Source organism: Lycium barbarum, chromosome 9 (assembly GCF_019175385.1).
Source record: "Lycium barbarum isolate Lr01 chromosome 9, ASM1917538v2, whole genome shotgun sequence".
Lineage (NCBI taxonomy): Eukaryota > Viridiplantae > Streptophyta > Magnoliopsida > Solanales > Solanaceae > Lycium > Lycium barbarum.
This window is the reverse complement of record NC_083345.1, coordinates 70,203,428-70,215,851: the sequence shown is the minus strand read 5'-3', so window position 1 is coordinate 70,215,851 and position 12,424 is coordinate 70,203,428.

The window sequence follows — 12,424 nt, the reverse complement described above, 5'->3', positions numbered from 1 at the left end:
TGGATAATGAATTCCCAGATGTATTTCTAGACGAACTTCCAGGCATTCCGCTAGAGAAGGAGATTGACTTTGCTATAGATGTGCCACCAGATTGTCATGACCCAAAAAGTCGTGAGTGGCACCCACCCAAATCCCCTAGTGGGCGAACTATCCACTTAACCAACCATACAAACCATTATCAAATTACTTAGCCAATTTTAAAGCATTCAACGATATAACAAGTATAAATATCTCCAAAAGTCTAGTCATGCCATAATTAAATAAAACCTACAGAAGTCTAAACTATTACAACCCCAAAATCCGAAGGTCATCGTACAAGGACTCTAACATAACTGTCTAAGAAAGAACCACTATCTAAAAATAGCGTAAATGTCTGAAATGAAATAGACATTAAAAATAGGAAAGATCTTCAGGCGTCCTGGCATGGATCACAATCTGCACTCAGAAGAATGCAGCAAGGTAGTATCAGTACAAACACTATGTACCGGTAGATATCATAGGCCGACTAAGATTAGTATCATTCATACAATCACAAAATCAATAAAATAGACAGATAGACACAACGTCACATAATCTCAAGAACTATCAATAGAAATCATCCAACACCAATATATCAGCCAACATATGGATAAGGTAAATCCACACAAATAGAAATCAATAAGAGTAACTCAACCCACGTAATCACCAAACACAATCGTAAATAAAAAATTATCTCAACTCTGTCACATATCCATTCATACATGCTAAATGGTAGTGTTTAACCCCTTAGCCATAACCCGTAGGGGACCCATGGTGTCCATGTACCCTCGCTCCGGAATCTTACCTCGGATCACGAACCTTAAACATAGGCCACATCCTCACCCCCTGTCAAATGTGCCTTTTCGTATTTATATATCTTTATCATCACAATGTGTTTTCATTCCACAATCAATAAGGAATGTGACCAATCAAGAATCAATATGAGGGAACACAAGTCACAATATGAGGGAACACAAGTCACCAAAAGTTTGAACGGCTAAGTCCATCTGCATTTCTTGTGAGTAGTTGTAGCTAGCGAAGATTTCATCTATTATGGACTCCCATTTCTCATATTCTTCTCCACTAGCTTCCTTAGCCAAGGTAGGCCATTTCACATGGGTATCTCGCACTTTCGAACTTGGACTCTTCCTAGAAAGTATGCATGGAAAGAGAAATTTCCCTTTCTTGTCCACTACAAATCGATGCCAATCTTGTTCATGTGGGATTCCATACTTTTGGAACCAAGGGACTCCTAAACATACATGACAATTATCCATTGGAAGAACATCACACCAAACCTCCTCTTGGTACTCGCCAAGTGAAATGGATACCATCACTCTCTTATCAACCCAATACCCTCCCTCGTCATAATAAGGATTTCGCCTATTCACACAAGGTAGCCTTAACTCTTCAACCGCACGAGGGGTGATGATATTGGTGTAACAATCATCATCAAGCACAAGGATTCCCTCTCTGCCACAAAGGTTCACCTTGGTCTCCATGAATCTCCTCTTTGGAACCACCTTCTTTTGCATAGGACGACTCCAACTAATACTCACATTCCCACTCATGCCTCTTTGCGTCGGATAGGAAGTACTACAAGAAAAAGCATACGCATGCCCACTAGAAGTCCTTCCGTAATCAACATTAGCACTTCCACTACCTTCATAGACATACTCTCCACAATTCTTATTTGTATAAGGATTTTCCCCATAAGACCCATAAGATACGTGTGAAGGAAAGTTATACCTCAAGTCCTCTTCATCATCGTGATGTATAGCACAAGAACCTTCACCTTCATCATGTGAAGCATAACAAGTTTCTTCTTCATCCCCATCTTCTTCATGAGACACATGAGTACCACTCTCTTCATATTCTCCTTCAAAATGGTAATTCTCTCCTCGAACTTCCTCATAATCACCTTCTTTTGGGGTGCCTCATCTGTGAGTCGCGGAACACCATCGCGGGTTGCACCTGCAAGTCGCAGGTTGTGTCGCACCTTGTGACAGAGAGTTGAACGTTTTGGGGTGCCTCATCTGCGAGTCGCGGAACACCATCGCGGGTTGCACCTGCGAGTCGCAGGTGGTGTCGCACCTTGTGACAGAGAGTTGGCATTTTGGCTGCATCATCCGCGAGCCGCGGATCACTATCGCAGGTTGAACCGCGAGTCGCAGGTGCTGCACAGGCGTCGCGGGTTGCACATTTCAGGATTTTTCGACTTAAATTCTCTTTGATTTCATTTCTCAAAACAAAAATTTCTTGATCCTTAGTTGATGGTATTGTGTCCCTAATCCTTTGGTAGGGAACAAAAAAAAAATGGGGCTTCCCGCTCGTGTTTTCAAAATTTAAAAATTTTCATTATTTCAAATTGATACCTTGGATCAATTGGGGCTTCCCGCTCGTGTTTTCAAGTTATCACCTACCCGGACCCGAAATTTAAGTTATTTTCCCGATTTTTGCAATTCCATTTTCTTGTGTCTCTTAACTAGTAGCCATTTAGTAGTTGTTCCTATTTGTGTTGCTAGTTCTTGTGCCCGCATTTCTTTCGTGCCAATTCTTTCGTGCTTTTCTCTTTTTTTTTTTTTACTTCGTTGTCATTTCTTGGCTCAAGTGCGTTTGTTTTATTGAGTCGTCCTCGTTCTTTTTGCTAACAAGAATCTATTCCGACCAAGGGTAGAATTTGAACCTTTGTTACTAGTCAACATTAACAAGCACACAATCTTTGGCGGAAGCAATTTGTGAGGCAATCAAAGGTGCGCATACTTGAGCGATTGTGAGTTGATTTTACTAATCTAACGTGTTTGCTTGCTTTGTTGAGTGTCTTAATAGGTACCATGGCTACGGAGGATGAAACTCGAGTTCCCACCGGGGAACTCACACTAGCTGATGTAATGAGAGCCTTACAAGCCTTGAACGATAAAGTGGATAGTATGGGTGGTCGAATGGAAAACATGGGTGGTCGAATGGAAAACTTGGGAAGTAGGGTGGAAGCAATTGAAGGAGGTAGTAGGGAGGTCTCGTATTCGCCCCAAGTGCAATACCAAGGTGGCACAAGTGGAGCTACTCGAAGCACTTCACCTACAGTGTCACCCGGCACCTTCCATCATCTATATAACCCCACTTCCCAAAACACTCCTCAAAACACGACTCTTACCCCACCAAACAACATTCCCATAGGCCAATGGAACACCCTACTCCAACAAGATCAAGCTCCAAATGACCCACATCCAAATGACCCACCCCTAAATGACCCCCACCCAAATGCACCAATGCCACCCCAAAACCGTCCAAACATCCAACAACCAAATGAGGAAGGGATAGAGGAAGCTCTACTTGAGCACGAACATTATGGTGACCAAGGTTAGAGGCCACGAGGGCAAGCACAAGGAGATTATCGAGGAAGGGGGGGAAGGTATGGTCCTAACCCTCACATGGGTAGGCAAAGAGGGTACCAAGCTCGTGAAGGGTACCAAGGTCGTGACCATCAAGGTTATGACGACGATGGAGATTTTAATAGGAATCACGGTTATGGCGGAGGGCGAGACACGAGTCTCAATTCCATCAAGGTTACTCTCCCAAACTTCAAAGGAAGTAGTGATGCCAATACATTCCTTGATTGGGTGATGCATTGTGATAGAATCTTCTTGACGAATGACATGTCCGAGGTGAAAAAGGCTTCTTACGCCATTGCTCAATTCGAGGGGTATGCCTCCACATGGTGGGAAACTCAAGTGAAGGCAAGAAGAATTATTGGACTCTCGCCCACACCTACTTGGGATGAATTGAAGGAGGCCATGCGGCGTAAGTATGTCACCGAACGCTACAAACAAGAACAACTCAAGAAGGTGTATACCTTAAGGCAAAACAAAAAGAGTGTGGAAGAATACTATGATGAGTTTCAAATTGTCAAGATGAGAATCAACTTTGACGAGGATGAGTTAAATGCTATGACTCGGTTCCGAGCCGGGTTAAATGGTAACATTGTCTCCCAAATAAGACTCCACAACTATGGGAGCATTGAAGAAACCCTTCAAGTGGCTATTGAAATAGAGGAGGGTCTCAAGGAGGACAAAATCAATAAATCAAGGGGCTATGTGAGTTCATGGAACCATAACAAAGAACGAGGAGCTTTCTCCTCCAATTGGCAAAAGAATAAGGGCCCCATGCAAGAAGCCAAGAAACCATTTGTGAAGAATTCTCAAGTTGAGAAGCAAGTTGACAAGCAACCTCCGAAGTTTGCTCCAAAAGAAGGAGGTACGAAAACTCCTATTCAATGCTTTAAATGTCATGGCTTCGGTCATAGAGCAAGTGAGTGCCCTAATCGTAGAGCATTTATTTTGAAAGACACTTATAGTGAGGATGAGGAAGAATGTGAGGAAGGGGATGAAGAGGGCAATCATGAGGATGAACATCATGATAGTGAAGGGGATGGTGTTGAAGGTGATGATGAGCCTATTGTACCTCTATATGTGGTGCGACGAACCATGATAAGTAAAGCAATGGATGACCCAAGTCAACGGGAAAATCTCTTCCATTCCAAGTGCATCATTAACCAAAACACTAGCATCATGATCATTGATAGTGGGAGTTGTGCCAATGTTGCTAGTACCACCCTTGTTGATTTCTTGAAACTTCCCACCACCCGCCATGAAAACCCTTACAAACTTCAATGGCTCAATGAATGTGGTGAATTGAAGGTGACTAGACGAGCTATCATCAAATTCGCGGTTGGGAAGTATCATGATGAGGTGTTGTGTGATGTTGTTCCCATGCAAGCGTGTCATCTTCTACTTGGCCGACCATGGCAATATGATAGGTCCGTCAACCATAATGGGTGAACTAACCAATACACCCTTGGCCACAATGGTGCCAAACATGTCTTGAATCCCATGACCCCCTCCCAAGTGGGTGAGATCTATAACAAAATGAGGGAGTTAAAGGAGAAGGGACATGGTGCATTGCAAAAGAAGAATGTGGGGGACGAGGGAGTAGAGGAGAGTAGTTCTCAAGAGTTGAGTCGAAAGAAAGGAGAGCTTAGAGGAAAAACTAAGGTGTCGCTTTTGGCAAATTGTGGGGAAATTAGGGAGGAATTGGGGGAGCGTCAACCGGTGATTCTCCTCATGCATAGGGACTATGCATTGCACACTAATGAACTAACCCCTTCTTTTCCTAGCTCTATTTCTTCTCTTTTGCAGGAATTTGATGATGTGTTCCCAATGGAACTCCCAAAGGGGTTACCACCCTTGAGGGGAATTGAACACCAAATTGACTTTGTTCCGGGGTCTCAATTGCCAAACAAGCCAGCTTATAGAGCTAACCCGGATGACACTAAGGAGCTTCAAAGGCAAGTGGATGAGCTCCTTGAAAAGGGAGTTGTGAGAGAAAGCATGAGTCCTTGTGCCGTGCCCGTGATCTTGGTGCCAAAGAAAGATGGATCATGGCGCATGTGTGTTGATTGTAGGGCCATCAACAAGATAACGGTAAAGTATCGCCATCCCATACCCCGTCTTGATGACATGCTTGATGAGTTAAATGGTTCATGCATATTCTCTAAGGTAGATCTTAGGAGTGGGTACCATCAAATCCGGATGAAACCCGGAGATGAGTGGAAAACCGCATTCAAGACCAAGTTTGGTCTATATGAATGGTTGGTGATGCCTTTTGGTCTCACTAACGCTCCTAGTACTTTCATGCGATTGATGAATCATGTGATGAAACCTTTTATTGGCAAATTCGTGGTTGTTTATTTTGATGATATTTTGGTGTATAGCAAAACCATGGATGAGCATGTTAGTCATTTGAAATGTGTGTTTGAAGTGCTTAGACAAGAACAACTTTATGCCAATGTTGATAAATGTTCCTTTTGTGTGGATGAAGTTGTTTTCTTGGGATTTGTCGTGAGCTCAAGGGGGGTTGAGGTTGATGAATCCAAAGTAGAAGCCATAAGAAATTGGCCCACTCCAAAAATCCATTGGAGATGTAAGAAGCTTTCATGGCTTGGCTAGTTTCTATAGGCGTTTTTTTAAAGGATTTAGTACCATAGCCGCTCCTTTGACCGAGGTAATCCGAAAGGACAAACCTTTTTCTTGGGGTGTGGAGCAAGCTAATGCCTTTGAAACTTTGAAACAAATGCTTAGCTCCGCACCATTGTTGCAATTACCCGACTTTGACAAAATATTTGAGATTGAATGTGATGCAAGCAAAGTGGGTATTGGAGCCGTTTTAATGCAAGACCAAAAGCCCATAGCCTATTTTAGTGAAAAACTCAACGGAGCGACTTTGAATTACACTACCTATGATCCTGAGTTGTATGCCTTGATTCGTGCTTTGGGAAATTGGCAACACTACTTGTGGCCTAAAGAGTTTGTAATTCGGACCGACCATGAGTCCTTAAAGCATCTTAAGGCCCAAGGTAAGTTGAACAAAAGGCATGCCAAATGGGTTGAATTCCTTGAAACCTTCCCTTATGTAATCCAATACAAAAAGGGAAAGGAGAATATAGTGGCGGATGCCCTATCAAGGAAACATGTTTTGATTAATACCTTGTCTTCCAAATTGATGGGTTTTGAAAGCTTGAAGACATTGTATCCCGAGGACCCCGTCTTTGCCAAAATATTTCTAGATTGCGAAGAATGGGAAAGGGAGAGGTGGATTAGGGATAGGTCTTCTACTCCCTATTCCAAGTTTGATGGTTTCTTGTTCAAGAACAAGCGACTATGTGTGCCCATGAGCTCTTGGAGGGAGTTATTTGTGAGAGAGGCACATAATGGGGGATTGATGGGACATTTTGGGATTGATAAGACTTTGGGGATTCTTGAGGAACAATTTTATTGGCCTCATATGCGGAGGGATGTGGCTAAGATTTGTGGCCAATGCATTGAATGTCGCGGCGCCAAGTCTAGACTCCTTCCCCATGGTTTGTATACCCCTCTCCCCACCCCTCAACAACCTTGGGTTGATATTTCGATGGATTTTGTGTTGGGTTTGCCTAGAACCAAAAGGGGTAAAGATAGCATCTTTGTTGTGGTTGATCGATTTTCTAAAATGGCTCATTTCATTGCTTGTCATAAAGTTGATGATGCTCCTCATGTTGCCTCTTTGTTTGTTGAACATGTGGTAAAGTTGCATGGTATTCCCAAAACCATTGTGAGCGATAGGGATCCAAAATTCCTTAGCCACTTTTGGAAAGAATTGTGGGGACGACTTGGTACTAAATTGTTGTTTTCTACCTCTTGTCACCCACAAACCGATGGCCAAACCGAAGTTGTCAATAGGACCTTGGGTTCTATGCTTAGGGCCATGGTTAAAGGAAAATTAACATATTGGGAAGATCAATTGCCTTTGGTTGAATTTGCTTACAATAGAGTCATTCATAGCACTATTGGCATGTCACCTTTTGAAGTCGTTTATGGTTTTAACCCCCTAACCCCTTTAGATCTAACCCCTTTATCTCAAGATGTTGTGTTGAGTTTAGATGGAAACAAACGAGCCGAGGCCATGAAGAAGTTGCATGAGAAGGTGAGGCTTCACCTTGAGAAAAAGAATCAAGAAACGGCCAAGAGAGCAAACAAGGGCCGCAAACGAGTTGTGCTTGAACCGGGTGATTGGGTTTGGGTACATTTCCGAAAGGAGAGGTTTCCCAACAAAAGAAAGACCAAGTTGATGCCTAGAGGAGATGGTCCATTTGAAGTACTTGAACGACTCAATGATAATGCATACAAAATTGATCTTCCACCCGAATACCAAGTTCATAACACCTTCAATGTGTGTGATCTCTCTCCTATGGTGGTGCAAGATGTTGATCCCTTAAATTTGAGGACAAATTCTCTTCAAGAAGGGGAGAATGATACAACTCGAATGGCATCAAGACCATTTACAAGGAGCCAAGCGAGGGAACTTCAAGCTATGCAAGCATTGTTCATGAGGAGGGACATACTTGAATACACTCTAACACCTTCCCGGGGATTGCAAGTGTTCATGATAGCATGGGAGGATGGTTTGGAGAAGAGGTTGGAAGATGGTCATACTTTCAATGTGACTATTACTTGAAGATTTGCAAATTCAAGTTTTGTTCCCAAAAGAAGACACCCAAACAAGGCCCTTACTTCATTAAGGGTAAAAGTATAATAGTGTAGTTGTCTTCTTTTGAACCTTAGTATAAGTAGTAGTCTATTTCATTTGGAAGACTTAGTCTATGTTGAATATTGATGTCTTGAAATTGTGAACTCTTTTGAGTGTTGAGAGCTTGCTAAGCTAGAGATTTTGAATCTTGTGAGAGGATTGGTTATTAGGGTATCAAATCCCTATTGGTCATCCTAAGAGTTTGGTGCTCTATAGTTCCTAAATTAGAGGTCAAGTTAATTCAAGAACTTTGGTTGCTAATTTGGGTCTTTAGTTGTGTCAAATTATCTATCCTTTATGTTTCTTGTCCTTTTTCTTCATTTTCGTATGGAATATTGTATCAAAGACCAACCATAAAGTCCATCGCTATCCTCTCCTACTTCCACTCTAGAATGGGCATCCTCTGAAGTGTACCCCTGGGTCTCTGGTGCTCGTACTTCACCTGCTGGTAATTCAAACACTGTGCAACGAACTCAACAATATCGCACTTCATCCTAGCCTACCAATAATGTTGCCTCAATTTTCTTCGGATCCACCATAAACCCTTCCTTCGAAACCACATGTCCCAAGAAGGATACAGACGTAAGCCAAAACTCATACTTGGAGAACTTAGCATACTACTCCCTGTCTCTCAGCAACTCAAGAACAACCCTCAAGTGTTTTTCATGATCTTCTTTACTCCTCGAATAAATCAAAATATCATCGATGAATACAATCACGAAGGAATCTAAGTATGGCTAAAAAATACGGTTCATCAAATCCATAAAAGCGGCTGGGGCATTAGTAAGCCCGAAAGACATAACCAGAAACTCATAACGCCCATACCTGGCCTGGAAAGTAGTCTTAGGAATATCCTCTACCCGAATTTTCAACTGATGATACCCCGAACTCAAATCAATTTTCTAAAACACAGAAGCCACCTGAAGTTGGTCAAACAAATCATCAATACGAGAAATGGGATATTTATTCTGAATGGTGACTTTATTTAATTGGCGATAATCAATGCACATCCGCATAGTCCCATCTTTGTTTTTCACAAATAAAATGGGAGCGCCCCACGGGGAGACACTCGGACGGATGAAACTCTTACTAAGAAGATCCTGAAGTTGTTCCTTTAATTCCCTCAACTCTATTGGTACCATCCGATATGGTGGAATAGAAATAGGGCGGGTCCTTGGCTTTAAGTTAATGTCACGGTCTGGTGGCATCCCGTACCATAGGAACTGACTCAAGAGATGGACAGTCAATACTAGTATCACGAATATGTGCCAAATAAGCCAAAAACCCCTGTCCACTAGCTTATTTGCACGAATAAAGGAAATTATTTTATTTTGGAAGGGACTAAGGTTACCTTTCCACTCAAGTCTAGGCACCCCGGGCATAGCTAAGGTGACAGTCTTGGCATGACAATCCAGAATCGCATAATAAGGAGCTAGCCAACTCATACCCAAGATGACATCAAAATCTATCATGTCTAAAATCACCAAATCAACCCAGGTGCCATACCCCATAAGTGTGACCGTACAAGATCAAAAAACTTTATCTACAACCACAGAATATCCAACTAGAGTAGATACATGTATATGGGCATCAAGTAAATCACAGACCATATCAAGACCCATAGAGAAATATGTAGACACATAAGAAAACATAGAACCCGCATCAAATAATACAGAAGCCATCCGGTGACAGATTGAGATGTTACCTGTAACAACTACATCTGAGCCCTCAGCCTCTGTCTAGCCAGGAAAGGCATAACAATGAATCCGTCCGCCAGTAGCCTGTGAACTATTACGATCAACCTGCCCTGTCTGAGCTCCCCCCCCCCCCCCCCTGCTGGGCTAATGACCACCTCTACCAGACTGAAACCCACCTCTGTTAGGCTGGGGACCACCTCTATCAGCTGTGTGACCGCCACGCCCAGACTGAGCATGGTTCAAAGCATAAGATCCTCCCCCTCTACCTGATGTTGGGGCTCGGGGAGCCTAAAACTGGTTACCCTGACCACCTTGCCTAAGTCTAGGACAATTCCTCTTGAAATTCCCCATATCACCACACTCAAAGCATCCACGGTCTAGCGTCGAATGCTGAACAAAAACAGACGAAGCCGAGTAACCACTATAATCTGGAGCTCTGGTCTGCGAACCTCCTGGCTGACTGGAATAGTACTGACTGACCCCTAATGGGGCTCTAGCTGAAACCTGCATAGCTGACTGAACAGGGCGTCCCGAATAAAACTGGGAACTCTGGCCCTTACTGAAAGAGCCACTGTAACCACCACCCTTTCGGGCCTTCTTCTCCGCGTGCTTATGGTAACTCTCCTGCCGAACTCCCTCGACAGTCTAACATGATCCACCACTTCCTGAAAAGAAGCACCTGTCGCTGCAAGCTGAAGAGCTAAGAACTGAATGGAAATGGTCAACCTCTTCACTAATCTCCTAACCCTCTCCTCCTCAGTAGACACAAGCTAGAGGGCATAACGAGACAACAAATGAAACTGAGCCTCATAAGTAGCCACAGATAAATTACCCTGCTCAATATTGTTGAACTCATCATGCCTGCGGTCCCTCAAAGTACAAGAAACATACTTATCTAGAAACACCTGATAGAACTATGCCAAGTCAGCGGAGGTGATCCCGCTGGCCTACACTCCACAAAAGCCCTCCACCAACTTAGCATCACCCAAGAGCTGGAACTGCCCCCATCTTATGAAGCCTCTCATGACAGTCCATAATGAACTCATAAGAATCCTCAACCTCAGTGCCATAGAACTCTGGAGGTTTCATTTTAGTAAACCTCCAAAACAATTCATGCTTATCCCCGGTCGACACCGGACCTCCCACTGACTTAGGAAATACACCCAGTTCTGTAGCCTCATCCAAACAAGGAGCCACATCTGCAGCATGTTGTAACCCCGAAGGTGGATCACCCACTCTAGCACCCTGTACACCTGGAACAGCTAGTAACATACCTTCCTCTAGCAAACCATTCAGCAGGTTCAACACTCAAACTATCACATCAAACAACACTGGAGGAGCTTTAATATCTGGCTATGTCGATGCTGCTGCAAACTATACTGCCTCATCTGGAATTTCCTAAGGCTCAAGGGACTTAGTGCGTTACTAACCAGCCGCATGAACCCCGCCCCTGGCTTGTGCTGCTGGTCCCCTCCCTCTACCATGACCACGGCCTTTAGCCTGGCCTCTTCTATGAACTTCGGCCCCAGCGGCCTGTCCTTCAGCATGCTCTGTGACCCCAACGGCCAGCGCGGGTACCTCATTAGCTGCTGCGGCCGCACGAGTCCTCACTATCTATGAGAGAATAGAAGGTAAAGTCAGATATCAATTTGAATCATCTAAATACCAATTGAAATCAAGTAGCACGAAAAAAAATTTGAATTCTCCTAGTGTCCCATAGCCTCTTGAAGATAAGTACAGACGTCTGCGTACCGCAAGACTCTACTAGACATTTCCTTGTACAACGAGATCGACGAACCTAAAGCTCTGATACCAACTTTGTCACGACCCAAACAGCCGTGAGTGGCACCCACCCAAATCCCCAAGTGGGCGAACCATTTACTTAACCAACCATCCAAACCATTATCAAATTACTTAGCCAATTTTAAAGTATTCAAGGATATAACAAGTATAAATATCTCCAAAAGTCTAGTAATGCCATAATTAAATAAAACCTACCCAATTCTAAACTATTACAACCCCAAAATTCGAAAGTCATCGTACAAGGACTCTAACATAACTGTCTAAAAAAGAACCACTGTTTAAAAATAACGTAAATGTATGAAATGAAATAGACATCTAAAATAGGAAAGATCTTCAGGCATCCTGGCATGGATAATAGCTCACTCTCGAATCTGTCAAAACCTGGCCTCAAGCTAAATATGAGGTCTCGTTGAAGTCTCTGGATCACAATCTGCACTCAAAAGAATGCAGCAAGGTAGTATCAGTACAAACACTATGTACTAATAGATATCATAGGTCGACTAAGATTAGTATCATGTGTACAATCACAAAATCAATAAAATAGACAGATAGACACAACATCACATAATCTCAAGAACTATCAACAAAAATCATCCAACACTGAAATATCAGCCAACATAGGGATAAGGTAAAACCATACAAATAGAAATCAATAAGAGTAACTCAACCCACGTAATCACCAAACACAATCGTAAATCAAAAATTATCTCAACTCTGTCACATATCCATACACATATGCTAAATGGTAGTGTTTGACCCATTAACCATAACCCGTAGGGGACCCA